The 24,232-nt window shown below is 46.4% G+C and overlaps 2 non-coding genes across 2 annotated transcripts; one reads left to right on the plus strand and one right to left on the minus strand.

The window, feature by feature from the left end:
• Positions 1 to 15,590: 15,590 nt before the first annotated feature.
• TRNAL-CAG (transfer RNA leucine (anticodon CAG)) lies at positions 15,591 to 15,673 on the minus strand. Its single transcript has one exon. It is a non-coding gene; the product is annotated as a tRNA-Leu (tRNA).
• Positions 15,674 to 19,607: 3,934 nt separating this feature from the next.
• On the plus strand, positions 19,608 to 19,680 carry TRNAF-GAA (transfer RNA phenylalanine (anticodon GAA)). The gene has a single exon. It is a non-coding gene; the product is annotated as a tRNA-Phe (tRNA).
• The last annotated feature ends 4,552 nt before the right edge of the window (positions 19,681 to 24,232 follow it).

A 24,232-nucleotide genomic window follows, 5' to 3' on the forward strand; every position in this document is an offset into this window, starting at 1 on the left:
ACTGCCAGAGGACAGGGTTAGATGGGATATTCAGATGAAATTATTGACTGTGAGGATGGTGAGGCCCTGGCACAGGTTGTCCAGAGAGGTTGTGGACTCCCCCATCCCTGGAAGTGTCCAAAGCCAGGTTGGATGGGGCTGTGAGCAACCTGGGATAGTGGAAGGTGTCCCTGCCCATGGCAGGGGGTTGGAACTCAATGATCTTGAAGGTCCTTTCCAACCCAAACCTTTCCATGATTCTATGAAAATATTTTGCAACTCCCACCAGCATCTCTTAGTTCTTTAAAGTACAGGTTTAAGAAACAGTTAAAATTGTTAGTCCTAAAGATAGAGGTGGATGAATAAAAACATTTAAACAAAGAAAAAAAGGAATATTTCTGTAAGAGGAAGTCTCCCAAAACAGGGCTACAGGAAGGAGCATTTCTTGGGTGAGTAACAGAGATAAATCCTATATATTCTTGGTCCATTTTCAGCCCCTAATTTTATCAGTGTCTTGGGCTGGCTTGGAAAAAATAAACCTCTCAGCAAATCATATTGCCATGAACACGTGTGCCATCCAACTGCCATCCCTGTGATATCCAAAGGGTGCCCAAGGGATGGGACACAAACTTTGTGCAAGACCCCTGGCACATGATGAGATGTCTGGAGCATCTACTGAACCAAGGGCCATGTAGACACGAGGGAAAACACCTGGCAGGTCACTGCGTAGCTGGGGATGGAGCTGAGCTTCCATTGCATGGAGAATTTCAGGAAAGGGTTGTGCTTAAAGCTCTCACATTGTGTTGGGAATAACTGAAGGGCAAGGTTGACTCTTCGAGTTTTTATTTGCCTTTAAAGCAAAAAACAAGAAGTTTGCAGTGAAATCAGGAGTTGGCCTACAGGACACTGATAATTTCCTAATTACTCTGTAATTTGGTATGGCTGAAACCCCTCCTCTGGGTTCTTCCTTGCCTGATTTCTACGGACATAATGAAGAAAAATAACCTGTATTTACAAATGCCTCACAGGGAAGTTATGAACATTAACCACGTGTGGAAAAACTAGGGGAGGTTGGGTTGTATGGGATGAACCTGCAGGAGAAGTGGGAAACTACAGAATCTCTTTGAAAAGATCAGCAGCTGCACAGTGTGTGCATGTGTTTATTATATCTATGTGTGCCTGTGTGTATAAAATGTGGGTGCATATAGGCATATATTGGAATGAACAACTTAAAGTCTAAACTTGTTCCCTTTCCTGACAGGAAAAATCAGCTGATTTGCAGATATCTGCTCCAGGATGAGTCTGAGTGCTCAGATTGGGGCTTTCTGGTTGCTGTGTCATGCAGAAGATAAACTGTGAATGTTCACACCTAAGTTTCAGCTCCAGTCAAATCCTAAAGGATGGAATATTAAATTCCTGAGTTTTCAGAAGGATTTATTTGTGGGACTGACAAGTCTGCAAAGCTCTGTGAAAAAGCTGGATGTGATGCTGTTCCACTGGATATGGTAAAGAGAGCAAAGCTTTTACATTTATACAAGCTGGGAGCTTGTTGGGAATGTCACAAACTCTCCCTCGGGAAAGACAGGTACAACATGAAATCCAAGAAGGAAATGCAAGGACTGTCAGAGCTAAGAAGAGTTTCTTTAAATAGAAAAGCCTAGAAAAGCTTGGTTTGAGCTGGAAGCTGAGTAGGAGCCGTGCCTGGTCTCCAGACTCTGCCTCTGGACAGGCAGCAGGAGGGAGGAACAATAATTTTTAGCTGCAGGTTGAAGCTGGAGCCAGGACAGAGAGCTCAAAACTCATCCCAGATGAACGTTGGCTGGAAAGGCAAAACATTTCCAAACAGCAAAGCCAAAGGAGGGGTTTGGAACAGCCTCCCAAAACAGCCAGGAGGGTTGGGGTGGGCTGAGATCCGTGTTGGGGGCAGGACTGTGAAGGAGCCACGGAGTTGAAGGTGCAGGAGGCTCTGGCTGGTCATTCATCAGTCACAGAAAACACCCTGACAACTAAAACTAAAAGGGGAGAGTTTTAGGTTAGATTTGAGGAAGAAATTCTTCCCTGGGAGAGTGGGGAGGCCCTGGCACAGGTTGCTCAGAGAAGCTGTGGCCTCCCCACCCTCACAGGTGAGGAATTCCTTCCCAATATCCCATCTATCTCCACCCTCTGGCAGTTTGAAGTCGTTCCCTGTGTGCTGTCCCTTCATGTCTCATCCCAAGTTCCTCTCCAGCTCTCTTGGAGCATCTTTAGGCCCTGGAAGGGGCTCAAAGACCTCTCTGGAGCCTTCCCTTCTCCAGGCTCAACACCCCCAGCTCTCCTAGCCCATCCACATGGGAGTGGTTGGTTAAGACCACACAAAAGCCAAAAAAGTAAAATCTGGATGATCCAAAAATAAGGTGGAAGGAGCAAGAATCCCTCCCTGTGGGGAAAACCTCCTGAGTAATTTGGTTGTCCTTTTTTTTTCTGGGTAAAAATTACATCCACCACTTGTGTTTTCATTGACAATCCCTTATCTATTTGTTGTTTCCTGAGGGGAAGAAAGAGGTTATGGATAGTGGTTTTCACAGCCCAAAGCTTTGTTTCCATCACCAAGAAATAGGGGAGGGACAAAGGCAGAGATGCTTTGCCTGTTTTCCTTTTTAGGGTGTGTTTTTTAGGGGGGTGGATGAACAACTCTTGGGAGTGTGGGATGAAATATCCACCGTGATGAGGCCTTTTTCTTTTTTCCCCAACCACTGCAGGAAGTTGTAGGATATTCCCAGTTTGCAAACAAGAAATAATAATTTGATGAATCTCCCTAGAAAACATCTTTTCCGTGATACTGAGTAAGAGGGATCTTCCCTCAGCTATGACTCCAAAGAAACCTGGGACTGCTGGAAGAAATAATGAATTTTCAGGGCTGGAAAATGCCTTTTTTTCCTCCAAGTTTTCATGCAAAGAGTTTTTACCTGTCAGAACTCTTTGAGTTTTAATTAAAACCAGGAAAGTCTGAGAACTGGATTAGAAATATTTTGGAAAGAGAGAATTTTCAAGTTTTAAAAGTGAGAGGTTTTAATTTTTTTAGCAGCTCTATCCGAAAAACTACTTTGTTCTTTCAACATCTGAAGACATTCTGGGTGAAAAATGTGAGGAATTAGGGAAGGAGGGATTTTTGATGGAAAACCAGGAACCCTCTGCAAAGAAGGATTGTGTTCCCAGAATCACAGACTGTGCCAAGTTGTAAGGCAGCAAATAAAATTAAAATTCAGCTTTTCTCTCTTACATTTTTCTTTTAATTCTGAGCCTTTTTGATATGGAGAAACCTCCAGAAATACAAGCTGGATTTGCATATCCTTTCTTCTGTTTATTTGCAGAAATGAAATCCGGGTGACAACCATTAAAGGCGACAAATTAGTAAAGAAAACAACTCAATGTTCTTTCCACTCTCTAAAAATAAATCCCCAGGATGTGGAATGGAAACCTGTGAAATCATTCACTGCAAAGAGAAGTTCAGGGCAGTGAACAGAAAGGAAAATTTAGATGTAATCCAGCATATGCCCACTGACAGGTCTCCATGGGAAGATCTCCACGTTAAGCAGAACCAGCTTTGACTGGAATTCACCAGAAGCGACACCCCAACATATGTTAAAATGTAAAATGATGCAGCAGGAATAGAGACAGAAAATCGCTGTGACACCAGATTTTCCCAAATCCTCTTCTGTTCTGTGTTAATTAATGTGTTAATTACGGAGTGAGAACACAACAGCAATGAATAATGTTTCTCCAGTGTGCCAAATCCTGACCTGCTCCATCCCTGGAAGTGTCCAAAGCCAGGCTGGACAGGGCTTGGAGCAACCTGGGACAGTGGAAGGTGTCCTGCCCATGGTAAAGGGTTGGAGCAAGATGATCCTTGAGGTCCCTTCCAACCCAAACCATTCTGTGATTTTTCCAGTGTACCAACTGCTAATTCCACCAAATTTAGGGAAGACAGCTGGATTCAGAGGTCAGTGCCACTCCAGGACCACCAGGATGCACAAAACCCAAGGAGGAGCAACACTGGAACAGCTGATGGTGCTACCCAGGGAACTGCTCAGCAAACTGGGCTGGGAAATTCAGGAAAAAACTCTTCATGGAAAGGGTTGTTAAGCAGTGGGATAGAATTCCCAGGGAGGTGGTGGAGTCCCCATCTCTGGAGGTGTTCAAGGAACGGCTGGACATGGCACTCAGTGCTCTGGGCTGGGTGACAATGTGGGGATGGGTCACAGCTTGGAATTGATGACATTGGACGTCTTTTCCCACCTCAGTGATTCTGGGATTCTGTGAACTGGGTTCCTGATGGCCACATTAAAACTCCCCAGAGCCAACACTAAGAAAAACTCCTGGATTTTGCTGTGACAGAGCTACAGGCAAAGCAAGACCATGGGGAAAATGGCCACAGTGTTTATTTTATTCATAAAACATTTCAGTACCAACCCCCTTTTTTTTTTTTTTTGAGATGAAACAAAAAACTTTGAGGGCTTTGGTAGAAGATCGAAAAATGTCAAGTGATGGTTTGGGATTGGAGTGAAGGGGAAGGAGGGGCTGTTTGCTTTGTTCTTAAAAAACAAAACAAAACAAAACAAATCCCCTGAAAGGAGACATTTCTCACAGAAATGCCACTGCTTTGAAAACAGTCAAAGGAGCTGTTTTTTTGTGAGATAAATATTGAGATCAGCCTGAAAACTGAGTTTGAACAGAGAGTCCAAGACCTGTCTGAGCCACTGGAGGTTCAGTGACTCACATGTCACCCAGGAGAAACCCCATAACGGGCTGGATGGGCCTCTGAGCAACCTGGGATAGTGGGAGGTGTCCTTGTCGACCACAGAAGGCTTGGAATGAGATGATTTTTAAGGTCCTTTCCAACCCAAACCAGGCTGTGACTGTAAAAACAACCCACTGGAAGAGGAATGTGCAGCCTTTGCTCTCCAGGGCTGCAGCACACAAACTGCTGCTGGGATTTTAAAAAACATTATGGTTTCACACATGAAGCTTCTCCCTGCTCCTGGAAACAGGGGAAAGGATTTCTCCTCCCCAGGGATTGCTCCCCATGTCTTTATCTCCTGTGCCTCCAAACCTCCTCCGTGTTCACCTCTTTGCTAGCTTGACCCCCTAATGTCTGGCTGCCACCTCCAGTCAGTGGTAAATGCAGAGCCTTTGCTGTCAGAGAGTCTTAATTAACTAATTTTAACCCAGATATTTAAACCCAGCTCTCTGGAGACTCTGCATGCACTGATCAGGTCAGTTCTCAGCCTTCTCCTCAGAGCAGAAAACAGCCTGAACTGCCTCAAATCCTGGGATCAGTTTTGGGGCCCCTCAGGACAAGGATGACATTGAGGGGCTGGAGAGTGGCCAGGGAAGGGAACAGAGCTGGGAAGGGGCTGGAGCAGCAGGAAGAGCTGAGGGAGCTGGGGGGGCTCAGCCTGGAGAAAAGGAGGCTCAGGGAGGACCTTCTGGCTCTGCAACTCCCTGACAGGAGGGGGGAGCCGGGAGGGAGGAGGAATTGGGCTCTGCTTCCAGGGAACAAGGGACAGGATGAGAGGAAACAGCCTCAAGTTGCAGCAGGGTAAGTTGATACTGGAAATTAGGAACAATTTCTTCACTGAAAGGGTTGTCCAACCCTGGTCCAGCTGCCCAGGGCAGTGGTAGAATCACCATCCCTGGAGGGGTTTAAAAGCCAGGTGGATGTGGCACTTGGGGACATCGGGTTAGTGGTGGCCTTGGCAGTGCTGGGTTGATTGTTGGACTCCATGATCTTGGAGGTCTTTTCCAACCTTAATCATTCTATAATTCCATATTTCCATGTGATGTTTATCTGTAGCAGTGTGGAGTTTCCCCAGCTTTGCTGACCTAGAACACACACACAAAAAAGGACATTACCCTCTTTTCTCTTTTCATCACAGAAAAGACCCATTTTCCAGACTGTTGTAATGTCATTCCTGATATTTTTTTTCCATGCCCTGTAAACTCTAAAAATGCAAAGGATACCCAGGAAAGCTGCCATGGTTCACTCTGTGTGGGATGAAATGGCAGAGGAAAAGGTATTTAAACATTAGAGCAGAAGTTGTGAGGGATGGGAGGTCTTGAAAGGACTGGAACTGATTCCTCTCCTGGCTCTTAACTGGGATCTGAAAAATCTCTGTGGGTTAATGAGGAGCAGCCACATTGAAATGTCCCTTATGTACGTGGCAATTTAAGAGACCACCTCTCTGGAGAAAAATATTGTGGGATAATAATGTCCAGTGTCTGAAAACCACAAAGGAAGAGAACTTTTCATGGAGTCTGAAGAGCCAGAAGGAGTTTTCTGGATGGTGAAAGTCTCCAAAATGTGTTGGGTACCTGAACAGGCTACAAAGAAAAAAACCATGGAAGAAAAAAATCAGAAGAGAGTGTAAAAGAGAAAAAAATAAGGGACAAAAGAGAAAAATTAAGGAAGAGAAAAATTAAGGAAGAAAAAATTGGAAGAGAGTGTTAATTTCCAGCTGCCATAAACCATCATCCTGGGAACCATCAGAGCACGAGCAACATCATCCTTTTCTCTAATTAATTTTTTCCATCAAAATCTGCTTTTTTTTTTTTTTTTTTTTACTTTTAAAGATCAATTACTTGATTTTAGATCCCAGTTTGGTTCACTTTGACCCTTTAATTGCTTCTCTCCGTGTCCTGCAAGCGTCACTTTGCTTTTTCCAGGGATCTCCCTTCAAGAGTTGCATTTACAACAGGATGTTTATATAATATATATGTTTTATTTATATTTAGCCCAGGCTTAGTGGGATTGTAATGGGGAGGTGTCACTTAAAATGCTCTGGGTTAATCAGAATCGGTGTTTTGGACCTTGATTTCAGGTTTTGGGGGTTATTTTATCTGTTCCTTAGACAAGAAATGTCTAAAGACAGAGATCTGGGGATGGATGGCCCAGACTTTTCATTTTATGTCAGCAAAGTCTGCCAAAAATCCACATTCCTTCAAATGCTCAACCCACACTGTCAAAGAAGGAAAGAAAGAAGGAAGGAAAGAAAGAAGGAAAGAAAGAAAGAAAGAAAGAAAGAAAGAAAGAAAGACAGAAAGAAAGAAAGAGAGAAAGAGAGAAAGAGAGAAAGAAAAGATTTATGGACAAAATGAAAGTCTGATTCTGTAATCCTGCAGGAACCAAAGCAATTACTCCAGGGAATCATTATTTTTCCATTAGACCAAAGGGCAAATTTCACCTGCTGGTGTCTCCCAGGGGCTGGGGCATGAAAAAGAGGAAGCTCTACTCCAACATAAAAGAAATTAAATAAAGAAAAAGCAAAACTCACAAAATCTACCAATGAAGAGTCAACACAAATGTACTGAGCAATTTAAATGGAGATATTTCTATAAATAAATCAGCACATAAACACATAAATTTTTCTATAAGCACACAGGTCTAGTGGATGGTGTCCCTGGGGTTGGAACTGGATGATCTTTAAGGTCCCTTCCTACCCAAACCATCCTGTGATTCTGCAAACTTTTAAGCACGGTCCAGTTTGGAGAGGCCCTTCAGTGCCAGTGTGACAGGAGTCAGAGAGAGTTTTGAAGTGGATTTTACCCAAAATTCAAATTAAAGTGAGCACAAAAAACCCACAGCCTTTGCATCTGTAAATATTTTCTTTTGGGAATTCCAGCTGCATAAATGTGTTATTTAAAGAAAGGTCTTTGGGTCTGCTGGGGAAAAGGAGAAAAACATATTTTAAAACAAAGGTGTTCTTTGATTATTGTCTTATTAAACAGATCCATTTCTCCCATCATCAGTCCAGCAGTTTCCAGGATTTTCTGCCTTTCAACAAAGCTGCATTTTGGGGTCCCTGAGGAAAAGCCTCTTCTCTTCAATATTTCACGAGGTTTGGTCACATATTTTCCATGAGTATCCCCATTTCTGCTTATTGACTTTCCCACCTGACCAAGTCTCCCCTGTTTTATCTCTGCTTTCCATGTGCAGCTGGAAGTGGAAGGTTCCCTTGTCAAAGAGTTCAGCAGAAAATCAGTCAAAAAAACTGCTTTTCTTCCAACTTCTCTGCCCCAAACTTCCTAAGAACCATGAAAAAAATAAATAAATAAAAGGAACATAGGAATTGCTTTTTCACAACAGGGACTCAGAACCTTCTTTAACACAACAACCAGTTACTTTTTCACCGTCCCTGGAGGTGTTTAAGAAGAGACTGGATGTGGCCTCAGTGCCATGGTCTAGTAACTGTGGTGCTAGTGGATCAAGGGTTTGAGTTGATGATCTCAGAGGTCCTTTCCAGCCCCTCTGATTCTGTGATTCTGTGATTTTCTGTGATTTAGGGAAGAATCCAGACCTGGAGCAAAATCCCACTGCAGTAAGTGCTGAAGGAACAGATTGTTCCTGCACAAAGCAGTTTGGAAAGGGTGTTAACAGACTCAGACAAGCAGGAAGCCCAAAAAACAAGGAACAGAACACCAGCAATTCCCCCTGTGGTAGAGTTTTCCACAGGCAGTGCCCAGAATGACCATTAAGTTCCCTCACTGAAACCCAAACAATCCCTTTAGTGAGAAGATTCCAACATTGCTGTGAACAGTGGATGTGGGGCCCTAATTCCACTCTGAAATGCACCTGAAATAGATTTGTGACAAAGGAAGGGGTTTAATAACATTTTCTAAACCCCATATTCTTAATTTTACTGGTGGGAACACTGGTTGCTGGTATCAGCACCCAGCAGGTCGAAGTTTTGGGGGAGGTTTGGCCACAAGACATCCTGCAGAGGGGACATTCACTGCAGGGTTACTGAGCATGGGAAAGAGTTTTATTTTTTTCATTATAAAAAAAGGTGATTTTTTCACTAAAAAAAGGTGATTGAAAGACCATCCAGCTCCTCTCCTGTGTGCCTACTTTGCAGCTGAATTTTGTAATGGTTTTCACCGTTCTTGTGTTTATTTGCTGAAGGGAACAAGAGGGCAGACACGCAAAGATCTCCCAAAATGCTTCCATAAAGAGGAAGGCAATGTCTACTCTCCATGTCCATCACAGAGAGGAGAGAACATCCTGATTTAAATTCCAGCCAGTGGAATTATGGTTCAATATTAAGAAAACTCTACCAACAAAGAGGCTGTGATATTCTAGAGCTGTTGCTCGAACACTGGGCACGATCCCCATCACTGGGGAGCTCCAGAAAAGTATTTGTAGAAAGTCTGTCAGGAAAGCAACAAAGAGAATTGTCCCTCCCTTGGAGCAGAGCAAGGACTGCAGAACCTCAGGCAGCTTCCCAGTATTTGTGGGATCATTGAATAATTCAGGTTGAAAGGACCCTCTGGAAGCCACCAGGTCCAACCTTTTCCCACCACCCAACTCCCAGGACGCTTCAAAAATTATTTAGATGGCTTCAAGTTGCCCCAAGTTCTTAATATCTCCAAGGAAGGAGCTTCCACAACCTCTCTGGGTGGTCTGTTTGTGTTTGACCTGTCCATTTTTGTCCCATACATCCAGCTGGAATGGTCCTTGATGTAACAAGGAAGGAGATCAGGACTAGTCAGGCTGGATTTAGGAAGGGGAAGTCCTTCTTGTCCTTCTTGAAGACAGGAGGGACATTTGCCTGTTTTTGCTCCCAGGAACCTTCCCTGACCACCACAACCTTCCAAAGACCAGCGAGGTGACCTGGCAATGACATCAGTACCCCCACATTCATGGCCCACGAGTTCTACATGTCTAGTTTGTCTTAGTGTTCCCCAGCTTGACCCTCCTCCACTGAGGATAAATATTCCCTGCTCTGGTCCAGAGGACAGGAATTTCTGAAGGTTGATCTTATCAGTAAAGACTTAAATGAAGAAGACCTTGAGTACCTGGGCCATTTCCATGCTCTTTGTCACCAGAATTCCCACCCTGCTGAGCAGCAGGCCCTCATTTTTCCTATCCTTTCCCATTAATGTGCCTGCAGAAAATTTTCTTGTTGTCCCTCAACAGATTTAATTCCAGATGGGCTTTGATTCCCTGCTCCAGCCTCATCCACCAGCTCTTTTTTATTGGTTTCTTCTGCAGATGGAGCCACATGGAGGTCTCCAACAAAGGGGAACAGGACCCCAGTGCCAGAGCCCACATTTGTTGGCCCATCTCAGCAGGCTTTTCGCAGCTCTGCCGGCTTCCACCACATATGGAGTCTGTCTTCCAGGGGAAAACATGGAGTTGTTTGGTCCAAATAAAGGCAGGAATCCTCACTTCAGGGAATTTGGAGGCAGACTAAGTCACAGATTTCAAGAAAAAAAGGAAAGACACAGGATAAGGGTTGGAATTGATGTTCCACCACGGGGTGGAATAACAAGAGTGGTTTCTTCTGGGTGAATGTCCATATAAACACCTGCTGGGGTTTATGACACCTCAGACACCACAAGAAAGAAACCTGTGCCACCCTAAATCCCAAAAATAGGGTTTTCAGGTAGAGGAAAGGCTGGGAAGTTGAAGGGACAGGATAATTTCCCTTGGTTTTCTTTTTAAATGTCTTGTTAAAAAAAAAAAGCTCTGATTTATATTTTTGGGGAATAAAGATTCCTGTGTTAGGACTTCCAGGCTCAGTCAGAGCCTTGGGCTCTGCCTGGGACTTCTCAGAGTCCATTTGATGATGGGTTGTCCCTGGAAATCACTTTCCCTTCACCAGAGATTTCACTTGCAGGCCCCTTTCCTATCTAATAATCATAATTCCTGAATCCCTGACCTTTACTCTGTCCAAGATTCAATACCCCAACTCCACGAGGAGGCAAAAGGGTCCTTCCTTTGCTTCTCCCAGGAATCCTCCTTTCCCAGGATATCATTTCCCAGCATAACTTCTGTGACTTCTATCAAGGACTGTTAACATCTCTGGCTTGGAAAATCACTAAATTTAGGATTGTTGAACACTGGTTATAAGTTACTCATATTTTTTTTTCCACAGTGTTTATATTTCTCCTGGTTATCTGCAATTGCTCATTGGATCCTGGAGACAGGATTCTATTCCCAGCTAACTCCTATATTTTATAGTATCCAGATCTTGGATGACAGGCTGCAAAGACCTGTTTAATATCATAACAACAATGATACAATGCCTACATAAAATCCACAGGCACACACAGAGGCACATTCAATTCAACTCAGAGAGATTTCCCACAGGAAAAATCAGTTCCTCGTACTCTGATTTATTCTGATGCCTTATTCCTTTCCATCTCCATTCATCAAGGCTTGAACGGGATACCAGCTTTAATAGCTGCTAATTAGCAATAGAAACCATCCACCCTGCAAATCAAGAGCAGAAAAACACTGAAAAGGGAAAAAACCCCATAAACATGTCATAATAACAGTTGGGCCTAATGATGAAAGGAGAAGGGAGGGGGGATATGCTGTTGGATTCTTAATATTGAGAGCAATTAAGAGAGAAAGGAGAAATCACTGTTTTTCTCCTGTGAATTTGAAGCAATTAAGAAGGGTACATCATAAACCTTGGGAGTGAAACCCCTCTGACTTCCCTGTGTGGCTCCTCGCTGTGTTTCAGGAGCTGAGGCAGAGCTGGGTGTGTGTTTATTGTCAGCCCCTGTTTGGTTTCATGCTCTAACAGGAAAGCAAAGCTCCCACTTCCACGGATTTCCCACAGGGACAACCAGGAAGAGGAGCCACGTTCTGGACTCTGCTCCCGGCCGGCATTTCAGTGGGTGCAGCTGTTTTGCTTTTGCTTGCAGGGTTGGTGGGGGTGTTAATTGGGCAAAGAAGGGTAATTAGTCAGTGTGTGTGGGAGGTGATTTGTCTGGATCCCACCACGGAGCCTCCCAGAAGGCAGGGATGCTCCAAGGGATGATGTGGACACCCTTCAATTGGCTGGACAATTGGCTCAAAGAGCAGTTCCTGCACTGGGAACACCTCAAATCTGTGGCCTCAAATCGTCCCCCTCCTCAAATCCCTCCTGCTCTGAGTGGCAGTATTGACATCCATCTGAAAACAGGGAGGGGGAAAAAAAAGGATCATTTCTGGATGTGTCATGGGATTACATTTCACAGAATCACAAAATCACAGCTGGGAGGAACCCACGAGGCTCATCGAGTCCAACTCCTAACCCTGCCCCCATTCCCACAAGTCACCCCACAGGCCTGAGAGTAAATTCATTAGAGAAAAAAAACGTTCAAAAATCAACCAACAAGGACATTTTTAAAAGTCCAGACCCCTGTGACCTCTCTTGGAAAGGCATCAGTGTGGGTTTCCCAAGGCTGTGGAGCTGAGGAGTGGCACCTGCCCAGCATGAAACTGTCCCTTGGAGATGATATAAAAAGACACCTGGACATCCATTGCTCCAGAGGATTTGTTGGAGGTGAAACCCAGCAAGAGGGCAGAGGGGCCCAAAAATGGCTGATTTTCAAGGGTCACCTCCTCCAAGCTCAGGAGTGAGGCATCCCAACAAGGAAGAAATCCGGCAAAGATGCCAGGAGGCCTCCCTGGATGGATGAGGAGATGCTGAGCAAACTCAGAGCAAAAAACAAAACAAACAAAAAAAACCCAACCAACCAACCAACCAAACAAAAAAAAAAAAAAAAAAAGAAAAGGTTTTCAGGAAGTGGAAATGAGGACTGCTGGCATTGAGCAGCCTGGGAGGTATCCCTGGGACTAGATGATCTTTAAGGTTCATTCCAACCCCTTAACATCCCATGATTCTTGGATTCTGAGACTAAAGATGGGGAATGGCTGGAGCTGTGTCAGGGGAGGGTTAGGTTGGATCTCAGGAGAAAGTTCTTCCCCCAGAGGGTGGTTGGGCACTGAACAGGCTCCCCAGGGCAGAGGTCACAGCCCCAAACCTGCCAGAGCCCAAGGAGTGTTTGGACAACACCCTCAGGCACATGGTGGGATTTCTGGATGGTCCTGTGCAGGCAGGGATTTGGACTGGATGATCCCTGTGGGTCCTTTCCAACTCAGGATATTCTACCTAAGAAAGACATTCTCAATTATCATCTCAATGCCCAACGTTCCAAAGATGATCAGGTTCATGCCATGTGTTCAATACATCATTTTAAGGGTGAAAAACAACCAATTAATTGAACTTCCCTTGGACACAAGGCTGTCCCAAAGTCCTTTGGTCAAGAGGGGACACTTTTCCAGTGTATTTGGACTTCAGCCAAAGCAGGGATCAGCTGTTGAGATTATTCTGACTTTAGGAAAAGCACAAAATTCCTGTGAATCCAAAAGTTAAAGCCAACCAGAAAAGGGACAAATGTTTATGTGGAGCATCTCAAGGTGTTGGAACAAGCAAAGTCCATGTGTGTGTCTGTCTGTCTGTGCAGCTCATTTCCCTCGAGAGCTTCAGAAATCCCCCTGGAACACCTTGGATCAGTTTGTGGGGAGAATCTTCCACCTCATGGGATCATAAAAGAAATATCTGGGTTGCTTCCAGATTTGGCAAATATGCTCTAAATTCCCCATAAAATTCCTTGTGGAAAGAATCAGTTCCCGTATATGTGTGTATAAATATATTTCTTAATAAATTTTGGGGGAGATGGTTTTCTCCTGCTGTGAATGTTTTTGTTTTGTTTTGTTTTTTTTTCTGGGGAATTCAACCAATTTCCTTCTCTCCCATCAACTCCCCAGCATTTCTCCTTCGTGGGCCTGTTTCTCAGGTGTCCCTAAAGTGAACTCAGAGGAGCTCTTGGTGCCCTCCTGCTTTTCCAAGAACCCAGGAATCAGGGTGGTCTCCTGCCAAAAGCCTTTCCCTGTGTAATCTTGTTTATTAAAAATTAGCAATTAGTCTATGGATGATGCTGCTTTCCAAGTCAGTCACTGCAAGCCACAACTACTTTTTCTATTATTTCTATTTAAAAACAAACACAAAAAAATTAAGATGATGAATCATCATCAAATATTCTGTAAAACCCCAGATATTTCTGGAAAAGGCCAGAGCTCTCCACAAAAAAAATAAAAAAGAAGTGTTTAAAGAAATGTTATGTAACGAGGAGGTCTACAATGGAATACATTAAATTCTTGTGGTTGTTCAGGCTATACTTTCCTTCACTTCCCACTGCTCCTAATAATACTCTTTGTTCCACTCTAAGCCAATCTTTCTCCTTCTTTGTTGTTTTTCCCATTCTGTAAATGCCTGTAAGACAGTTCTGGTCCCCTTAGTCATAGATTAGACAAATTGCACATATTGTTTCCTTTTAATCTCATCTCCCTCCTGACTTTTGAAACGCTTGGAGTTGTTCTCCGCCATCCTCTGCAGTTTACCAACACTGCCTTGATATTTGGATGTGCTCAGCGAGCACGGTTCCACAGTGGGAGTCAGGTACACGCTCCATCCTCGCTGTTCAGCAGCATTTTGGGGGGAGAAACATCTCGTTCCTGATGGCAGCACGACACGTGATCTCGACAGGGCTGTTGCAAACAGATATTCTATTTAAAGGCAAGGTTTGGCCTCTTCTGCCACTAAATTGGAAGACTCTATTTTTTAACTTAAAGCTTGAAATTCATCACTGGCATCAGCTCTGGACTCTTAAAATTCTCTTCCCCTCAGCAGAAAAGGTGCTTTGATGCTGGTATCTTATGGGAGGTGCCACCTGAGACTGCACAAAGTGCTGCTGGGTCGTGTGTTAATTAACAAAATAAAGATGGGATGATTCATCTGGTCTGATTTCCTTGCCTTTCAGGACAAACTGGTTTTCCTGCTCTTTTTGTGCACCTGGGTTTGCTGGACTCTCACTCTTTGCCTGGGAGGCAGAGGGGATCTCCAGGACTTGCCACTGGTTTGGGGGGTGGGGGAGAAATCCAGGCCCTGGGATTTGATTGAAGTGACCAAAAAAGAGCTTGGGAAAGAGCAACCAAGCAGTTACAGCTGACAGTCACTGCTCTGACAGATGAAGACAATATTTCCACTACCAGCAGCACACACTGACACTGCAGTGCTGTATAAAAGACTATCAATAAAAGACGTAATCTCAAGGAATTTGCGGCATAAAAGTTATAAAGACAGAGATGCATCAGGAAAAAAATATCCCAAAAAAGATTGTTCTGCCCAGAACTGCTGCAGCTGCTGCCTTTTTTCCACCTTTTTTTAGGTTGGAAGAGGATTTCTGTGCTTCAGGGAATCGTTCAGTCATGAAGTTTGGGAAAGAGCTCCAGGATCAGCAGGTTCAATCTTTCAGCCTTCACACTCAACCATATTGGGAAGTGCCACATCTCCTCATTTTTTTGGAACACACAGATCCAGCCTGCCCAGATCCCTCTGTAGGTCCTTCCTTCCCACAGGCAGATGGATTTCAAGCCCCACACTGGCACGCTGCCCTCAGGCTCATCTCTAGCAAGCCGGGCTTTATTCCCTTCCCCCTTCAAACCAAGTTTAAAGCCCTCACAGCCAGCCCCAAACTCGTGGGACAGAATCCTTTTCCCACTTCCAGATGGTGAAACCCAGCTGTCACCAGCAGATTTGGTGATCCAAAAAGCCAAAATTCCATGCGACCCAGGTGTTAAATGAGGAGGGAGAGGCCTCATCACTGCCAACCTGAACAACCCTATGGAGAGCAATAATCCAAGGGCTGGATCAGAGCAGGGAGAGATTCCTGGGAAGGTCTCCCACACTGGGAGGCAGCAGAATTCCCACTGGGATGAGTCTGAGCAGCAAACAAGTTGTCAGGAGTGGGATTCGAACCCACGCCTCCAGGGGAGACTGCGACCTGAACGCAGCGCCTTAGACCGCTCGGCCATCCTGACCCCTGGAATGAGCCCTTTTCCATGTCCTTTGGAACAGCCTAGGAAGTTGTCATCCATCCACTGTGTCCTCCAAGTGTGTGCAGCACTTCCCTGGGCATCCAGGACTCTCCTCTGCACTCTGGCTGGGAAGCAACCGCCTGGACTCTGGAAGTGGCAGGAGGTTGGAGCCGGGTGGGGATCGGTCCCTTCTCCCAAGGAACAAGTGATGGGACAAGAGGAAAGGGCCTAAAAGGCACCAGGGGAGGTTTAGATTGGATATTAGGATAAATTTCCTCACTGAAAGGGTGGCCTGGCAGTGGAATGGGCTGTTCAGGGAAGTGGTGGAATCCCCAGCCCTGGAAGAGCCCAAACGGACTTTGGCATTCAAAGGTGCTCAAAAAGTGTGGACGTGGCACTTGGGGATATATTTTAGTGGTGGACACTGTGATGCTGCATTAACAGTTGGACCTGATGATCTTAGAGGTCTTTTCCAACCTTAATAATTCCATGAGAAGGCCTGGAGTTCTCTCCTTCCTCCCCCATCACTAAGTGGCACAAGAGGTTAACAATTACGTTGGGCTTAACCAGTGGAGTAACACAAACCAGCAGAATTAAGGAGGTGAAAATCCCCCAAAGAACCACCAGAGTGAGAAAAAAAAAAAAAAGAAAAAGATACACTAATTTCTGGCATGTTCCTTTACCTCTGCCAGCTCCTTTCTTTTCCTTTCTCTTTTTTTTTTTTTTCTTTTTCTCTGTAGAAAGTGCTGGAATTTTTGCACCAGTCTTTAGATGAGTTGACACTGCCTTATACAAGAGCTGATGTGTGTGTGTGTGCAGGAACGTGGCTTTCCTCTCCTCCCATCCTCAGCCCAGCTCCCCAGAGATGCTGAGCCAGGTCCTGTGTTGCTTTTGAGAGGGGCAGCAGAACAGCAGGACTTCTCCAGGACCAGAAAAAGGACTGAGGAAATTCACTTTCGATTGAAAGGGGAGGTTTTATTCCCAGACAAAGTGAAATGAAGGTAAGGGATAAATCTTTCAGAGTAGCAGGAGTGGCCAGCAAAATACAGCTGAGAAAGAAAAAGCCACGAAAAATAAATGTTCCCCTTTATGCAACATATGCTGGGTGCTGGAAATAAATGATCTTTAAGGTCCCTTCCAACCTATGATTCTATAATTACATATATGCACCATTAGAGAGGATTTTTCACTAAACTATTATAACTGTATCATTAGAGGAACACTTCAGCATCCTTATTAACTTTATCCTGCTACAGAATTTCCTGAACTGGTGAGGGAATAGCTCCAGGATGTCTATAATTATCAACTGCTTCTGCCCACATTCCTGGCTGATGGAAAATTATTAATCTTGAGCCTCGACTAATGGACCATGTTGGGAAGCAGAGGAGGTTTGCTCAGGCTTAGCACTCCAAATTCCCAGTCTCCTGTGACCTCCAGAGGTTTCTGTGGATGCAAACACTGTGTCATCCCTGCCCATCACGGGGATATGGCCTGAAGGACATGACCTTTGTCATGGGAGACATCAGGGGCAGAGAAGGGAACCAAAGAGCAGGGAATTATCAACCCACCAGCCACCCGATGGGCCTCCTGGCTTTGATTAATTTAAAGACAGATATGGAGGAAAAGCCTTATGAGGAGAGGCTGAGGGAGCTGGGGAGGCTCAGCCTGGAGAGGAGGAGGCTCAGGGGACACCTCAGCACTCTCTGCAACCCCCTGACAGGAGGGGGAGCTGGGGGTGGTCGGGCTCTGCTCCCAGGACAAGGGGACACAGCCCTGAGCTGTGCCAGGGCAGGGTTAGGTTGGACATGGGGAAGAAGTTCTTTCCAGAGGACAGGGATCAGCCCTTGGGATGGGCTGCCCAGGGAGGGGGTGGAGTCCCCATCCCTGGGGGTGCTGAAGCAGAGCCTGGACGTGGCACTCGGTGCCATGGGCTGGGTGCCAAGGTGGGGTTGGGGCATGGGTTGGACTCGATGGCCTCAGGGGTCTTTTCCAACCCAGGTCATTCTGGGATTCTGTGATTCTGTGAAAAGGGGCAAGAGGGAAGTCAGAGGCCCTTTAAAGTTGTTCAGGTCAATTCCTATTCCTCGAGCTCTGTGGGAACTGATGGCATCTGGATGTGGGTGGACACGGGTGACTAAGGAAAGGTGTTTTGCAGAGCTCCAGCTGGTGAGGAATGAGCTGTGTGAGGGAAACACAATGCCAAGGGGTTTCCAGTGGGTAAACAGTCTGCATTTGGAATGCTTTGTACGAGAATAAACAGCCTGCCCAAAGCAACCTGCCAACTTCTCATCAACACTGTGTCCTTTTAAAGCACCTTTTTTTTTTCTTTTCCTTTCTTTCTTTTTTTTCTTTTTCTGACAGCTTCACATCCTCCCAGGCAGGATTCGTGTAGCAGGTCTGGAATCAATGAGGCATTTGGCATTTCCCTCTCACCTTGCCTGCCTTTGGGCTGACACATCTCCACAGCCCAGGTTTTGTGCCTGTGGATCTCTCCTGTTGGAACATTAAAACAAATGCCTCTTGGGCTCATCCCGGCTGGAGAGAGGAGAGGGGGCAGGAAAGTCTCTGGGGCTCATCCTGGCAGATGAATCGTGAACTCAGAGGGAGATTTTGGGGGTCAGGGCAGCCACCACCTACTAAGAACAAGAGCAGAGCCACAATCCAAGGCCAGGCTCCTTCACAAAAGGTCACTCACTCAGGGGACCTCCCCAGAGACCTCTGTACCATCCTAATCAGTACAAATGCTAGAACACGCTTTAAATACTGATCCCAGGCCCTGCAAGTGGCATCTTTAAGTGGGAGAGAGGCCAGAGCTCTCCTGTCCCATGTCAGAACCTCTCCTCTGATCACTGGGGCTTTGCAGATCCGAGGGTGTCACACTGTCCAACACCCTGTCCCCCTGCCTTTTGGAAATCTCCAGTGATGGGGACTCCACCACCTCCCTGGGGAAGTTGTTCCAGTGACTGACTGCAAAAATCCTTTCTCATATCAAGATGAAAACTTTCAATTCATGCTCCCACTGCTTGGCAGAGATGTGTGGCTCTAATTAGTGAGTGCTCATTAAGGGAAAGACTTTATTTCAGAAGACTGCCTTCATTTTTTTCACTCACTATTTTGGGGGCAGGGGGAGCAGGAGGTTTGTTTAATTCATTTTCTTAGACACAGAGGGCTTTAAGTGCTCGTCAAGAGGTGTAATTAAGCCAAAGGCACTTGCTCCAGGCACAGATGAGAGGACAAGGGAGAGGCTGTTTGGTCACAGCCTGGAATGATGGAAAAGGTCCTTAAATCCCAGCCAAGACGCAGAGGAGTTTTCCTTCGGTATACAAAGGGTTAGTCCACGGCTTTAGCCGAGCTGGAAGTGCCAGAGCCCCCTGTCTGCGTTGCTGCCCATCCCAACATCCCCAGGGAGCCGGGATGTCGCTTCCAGGCTCTCCGCGAAGGAGCGGGGACAGCAGCAGGACCGCTCTGTCTGTGCGTGAGCGCTGCTGCCCTCTCCCGGCTCCAAAGCAGAGGAAAACAGCGGGATTCGGCTCGGGAAGGACACGGGGACGACGGCAGGGAGTGCAGGAATACCGGGCAGCCTTGGACACTCCCAGGGATGGGGCAGCCACAGCTTGTGTGGGCAAGGGATGGCAGGATCTCTCTGTACAGGACACCCAGGCTATTCCCAGCGTGGGGAAACAGGGATTTCAGGCGTTTCTTCGTGAAAATCAGACTTTTTTTTGACCTTCCACAGGTTTGCTGGAGGTTTTGCACCCCTGACAAGCACTGGGGCTTTGCAATGACTCCCCCTTTCTTCTGCCAACAACCAACCACTGTCTGCCCCAGAACAAACAACTTCTTTGTCTCCCAAGCTAAAGTCAATCAGAGGCTGCCCAAAAAGGCTGAAAGCCCTTCCTGTTCCGACAGGTTTTATGATAATTTCAGCCCTGGCAGGGCTGAAGTAGCTCAGCTGGGAGAGCGTTAGACTGAAGATCTAAAGGTCCCTGGTTCAATCCCGGGCTTCAGCAGGCTTTTCCTGCCATTTTTGGGTGCCCAGGGCTGGCATTCCAGGATTACAGAGACAGGGACAGGCCAGGAGAGAGGCCAGGAAGGTGATCACAGAATGGGAAAGGTTGGAAAGGATCACAGTGGGTCACCTGGTCCCACCTCCCTGCTCAAACAGTGCTCAGGGCAACTCTTTTTGGGACTGAACACGTCCAACTCTCTCAGCTTCTCCTCCTAAGGGAGATGCCCCAGTCCCTCCATCATCCTTGTTTCCCTTTTCTCTTGTTCTCCTCTCTGCATTTCCTCTGCTGCTGAATCTCTGCAACTGCAGGCCAAGGGCTAGAAGATCAAAGAAAATGAGCTGGCATTTGTTCTCAATCCTGAATCCAAGTGCCTTCCAGAGATTTTGTCCATATGGACAAACTCTCACCCTCCTTTTCCCCCTCAAACCAGGGAGTCACATCCCTGTCACCTCCTGGGACTCATCTGGCCTGAGCCAACTTACAAACTAGGTCAGAACATCAACAGGGAAAGTCTGACAGGAAAAAAAAAAATCTAAAAAAACCCACCCTTTTCAAAACATCCTGAGAATTTTGCTTCCAGTGCTGGAAGTGTGGAAAGTCTTACTTGGGTCTGACAAGATGTTGGCTCAGAAAAATCATACATTTGCTGAGCTGTGAACATGATTCCCTGGGAAAATGTGCTCGCTCCTCAACGCACGTGGCATCTTCACATGGAACTTCAGGTGGATCTGTGGGTCCTTTGGAAGACAGAGAGGATCTTCCCAACAAACTGACCTTGTCCAGGCAGCTTTGAATAACTCAGTCTGTCTTGGAAACACTTCAGCTGAAAGTCAAAGGGATGAAATTCTCTCCCTCACCTTTCTTTTGCAAGGAGAGAAATACCAGCAGCATTTGAAAATGAACACACAGCTCCACTAAACATATTTTTATCTGAAGTCAAGCAACTAATGCAAAGTATCCCCCACACACTTGAACCCTGCTGGAGGAAGGCCAGTCAATAGAGAAGACAGTGCTTTAAAATAGAAGAGAGGCAAGTGGAGAAATGGTAACTAATCACATGAAGAAGGAAAGAAAAATCAAAGGTCGGTTCTGAAAACTGAGGAAAGCATCCAAAACCAATTAAGGAACGCTTAGAGTCTGAAGCCCTTTGCACATGAAGTCTGCATCTCTAGATGAGTCATCTCTCCAGCCTGTAAACTTCATATTTTTTCCCTCTCTGAGTGCCTTTCCAGGAAGGGGCCTCCACCAATCCCGAGCACAACTTCTTCCAGCCCACCTGCTCCTTCAAGGGGCTCGTAAAGCAGGGGAGCAAAGTTACTCCTGCAGCTGACACGAGGACTTGGAAGAGCTGCAGAGCTGTCTGTGCCCAATGCTGGGTCAGATGGAGCCAAACCCATCTCTCTCTGGGTTTTCTCCTTCTACTCACCAGCCCACAAGCAAATGCCAAGCGCTGCTGTTCCTGGCGGAGCCGCCGACGGTCGTGATTCCTCGGAGCTGAAAATAGGAACGGTGCTGGCAGCAGCTGATGCTTTTGCTCACAGCTCCCAGCTGAGTGGGCTGCCTCCAGAAAGCAGATGGCCAGGGAGAGGAACTCCAGCAATTTGCTACAAAACAGCCCCAAAAGTCCCCATTCTCCTGCTGAGCTCTGAGAGCTCAGCATTTCATGACATCTAGTGGGCACGGCAGAAACTTGTGCAGAGAGGAATCCCCTGGAAAGCAGCAAATGAAGTGGCCCCAGAGAAGGAGAGAGAATGAAATTAAATAAGGAAATAAAAAGGACAAAAACAAAAGAAAAAAAAAAAAGGAAGCTGATTTCCTCCTTTGTAAGAGTTACAATCCCAGCAGAAAGTCCAGGGGGAGACAGGGAAGGAAAACAACATTATGGAGAGGGCAAGTGATTTGAGAAAGATCAGACACCAGGTCAGCTCGATAAAGTCAATTATATTCAACCTCAGTCCTCTTCTTCAGCAGTTTCTCCTGCCTCCTGGTTGCAAGGAAACCTGAGCTCTCTAAACAGGGACATCACCCTGAAGTGCCAGAGCAAGGAGAGGATTTCCTCAGAGAAACCTGTGGATCTATTGCATGAGGAAACCAGGAGTTATCTAACAGGGAAAGTGTGACAGTGGAACACGTCACCGAAGTGTGAGAGGTGAACTCTCAGGACAAGAAGGACATTGAGGGGCTGGAGAGTGTCCAGAGAAGGGAATGGAGCTGGGGAAGGGGCTGGAGCAGCAGGAGCAGCTGAGGGAGCTGGGGGGGGTCAGCCTGGAGAAAAAGAGGCTGAGGAGGGACCTTCTTGCTCACTGCAACTCCCTGATGGGAAGCTGGAGGCAGGTGGGCGTTGGTCTCTTCTCCCAGGTAAAAAGTGACAGGATGAGAGGAAACGTCCTCAAGTTCCACCAGGAGAGGTTTAGGCTGGATATTAGGACCGATTTCTTCACTGAAAGGGTGGTCCAGCCCTGGCACAGGACTCTGAGGGCAGGGGTGGGGTCACCATCCCTGGAGATGTTTAAAAGATGTGGAGATGTGGCACTTAAGGACATTGTTTCACGGAGGACTTGGCAGTGCTGGGTCAACAGTTGGACCTGATGGTCTTGGAGGTCTTTTCCAAGCTAAATAATTCTGTATTTCCAAACTCCTGCCTTGTGCATCAGAGACAGACATCAAACAACTAAAATCACCTGCCCACTCAGAGTCTGGGAGCCATTTTAGATTCATCTTCCTTAGTCTGGATAATATCATTAGGATGGGGTACCTTGTTTAGTAAAACAGCCAAATTCCATCAATTGCCTTAAAAATAACCTACCTCCAGCCATTCATTTGGAGGAACATGTCAACATCTGGCCACATGAAACCCTTTTCAATGGACCAGAGCATCCAGATCTCCCTTTTCTGGGGTTCTCTGCAAGCTTCAGCAGGGGGCCCTGCTGTCTTTCACAGAGACATTTGCAGAACTCCATAGATGGAAAGGAAAATATTGGAATTCAAGAGGCATTTGCAGGTCTGTGGCCCTCCAGTGTTTTGCAGTTGAGTGTGAGGGGAGAGATCAGCCCTGATGCTGCCAGGGAGGTTTCTGAAGCCATGAAGGATGAAACCAGTAATGAGGTAACAAAATCAAGCAAGAGAGGTCCAGTTTCTTCAAGGACCTCACTGTGTGTTCATCACATCCTGGGCTTTCTTTTTCCTGCCTCCTTTTATCCCTGCATGTCTAAATATCCCCTCTCCCTTTCCAGTGGCTCTAAGACACATCCCACCCTTTCCTTTCCTGCTCAGGGAATTACCTGCCCCCTTCTCCATCCTCCTGTGAGGAGCAAAGAGAATTTATTCAAGTTTTTATTTCTACTTTTGTTGCCTCTGCCCAAAGATTTTCCTTTAACCACCTAATTGAAAGAATCCCAGGAGCTCCTGTTTGATTTCCGAGATCACCTCACTGATTGCTGCTGTGTTGCCTTGTTTGGCTTTTCTGGCTGTGCCTTCCCAGAGCTGTTCCTGTTCCAGGATTTCCGAGTGGTGGAGGAAAAGGGGAAAAAAAAAATTAAAGAAAATAACTTTCTCCTTTGAGCCAAGCACAAATCAGGCAACTGAGCAGACAGAAGCGGTCCAGGGGAGAGTGGATTTGTAATCTAAATTAAAAAGCACCATCCTCCCTCTGTTCTCTAATTTAAACACTGTCTCCTGTTCTTCTTCCCTTTCCGTTGGACTAATTCAGTTGCCTTTGGTCTGAGGGCAGGGAAATCTCATTTGCCTGTTTTAGAGGACATTAATAACACATCATTTCCCCCTGCACTGATTGGGAGTTTGCTGTGTCTGCAGCCCGGGCTCCTCAGGGGGTTGGTAATTATTGAGCCTATTGAGCTGTACCTGAGAGAGGAGCTCGGGAGTGAGTGGTGTCTCCCTGGGGGTCTGGTTGCAAGGAAGGGAGGGGCACTGGGAAGGGGATGAGCCACAGGGCAGCCATCCCAGTCTGGGAGAAGGTGTGAGTGTTGAGAAGGAGAGAGCAAGTGTCATAGATCCATAGAACTGCAGAGTCATAGACTTGTGGGATCACACAATGGTTTGGGTTGGAAGGGACCTTCAAGATCACTTGGTTCCAACCCTCTGCCGTGGGCAGGGACACCTTCCACCAGCCCAGGGTGCTCAGAGCTCCTTCCAACCTGGCTTTGGACACTTCCAGGGATGGGGCAGCCACAGCTTCTCTGGGCAACCTGTGCCGGGGCCTCACTATCCCCACAGGAAGGACTTTTCCCCTAATATCTAACCTAAACCTTCTGTCAGTTTGAAACTATTCCCCCTTTTCCTGGATTATTAGGCTTCATTGGGTGGGGAGGCCCTGGCACAGGTTGCCCTTAGAAGCTGTGGCTGCCCCATCCCTGGAAGTGTCCAAGACCAGGCTGGAGCAACCTGGTCTAGTGGGAGGTGTCCCTGCCCATGGCAGGGGGTTGGAATGAGATGATCTTAAAGGTCCCTTCAAACCCAAGCCATTCAATGATTCTGTGATTCAAGTGCCCTAATCCTGTCCCAGATTCCCTGTCCCACAAACCCTGGAGTCACC

The sequence above is a fragment of the Myiozetetes cayanensis genome, unplaced genomic scaffold (assembly GCF_022539395.1).
Source record: "Myiozetetes cayanensis isolate MyiCay16 unplaced genomic scaffold, myiCay2020 scf1, whole genome shotgun sequence".
Taxonomy (NCBI): Eukaryota; Metazoa; Chordata; class Aves; order Passeriformes; family Tyrannidae; genus Myiozetetes; species Myiozetetes cayanensis.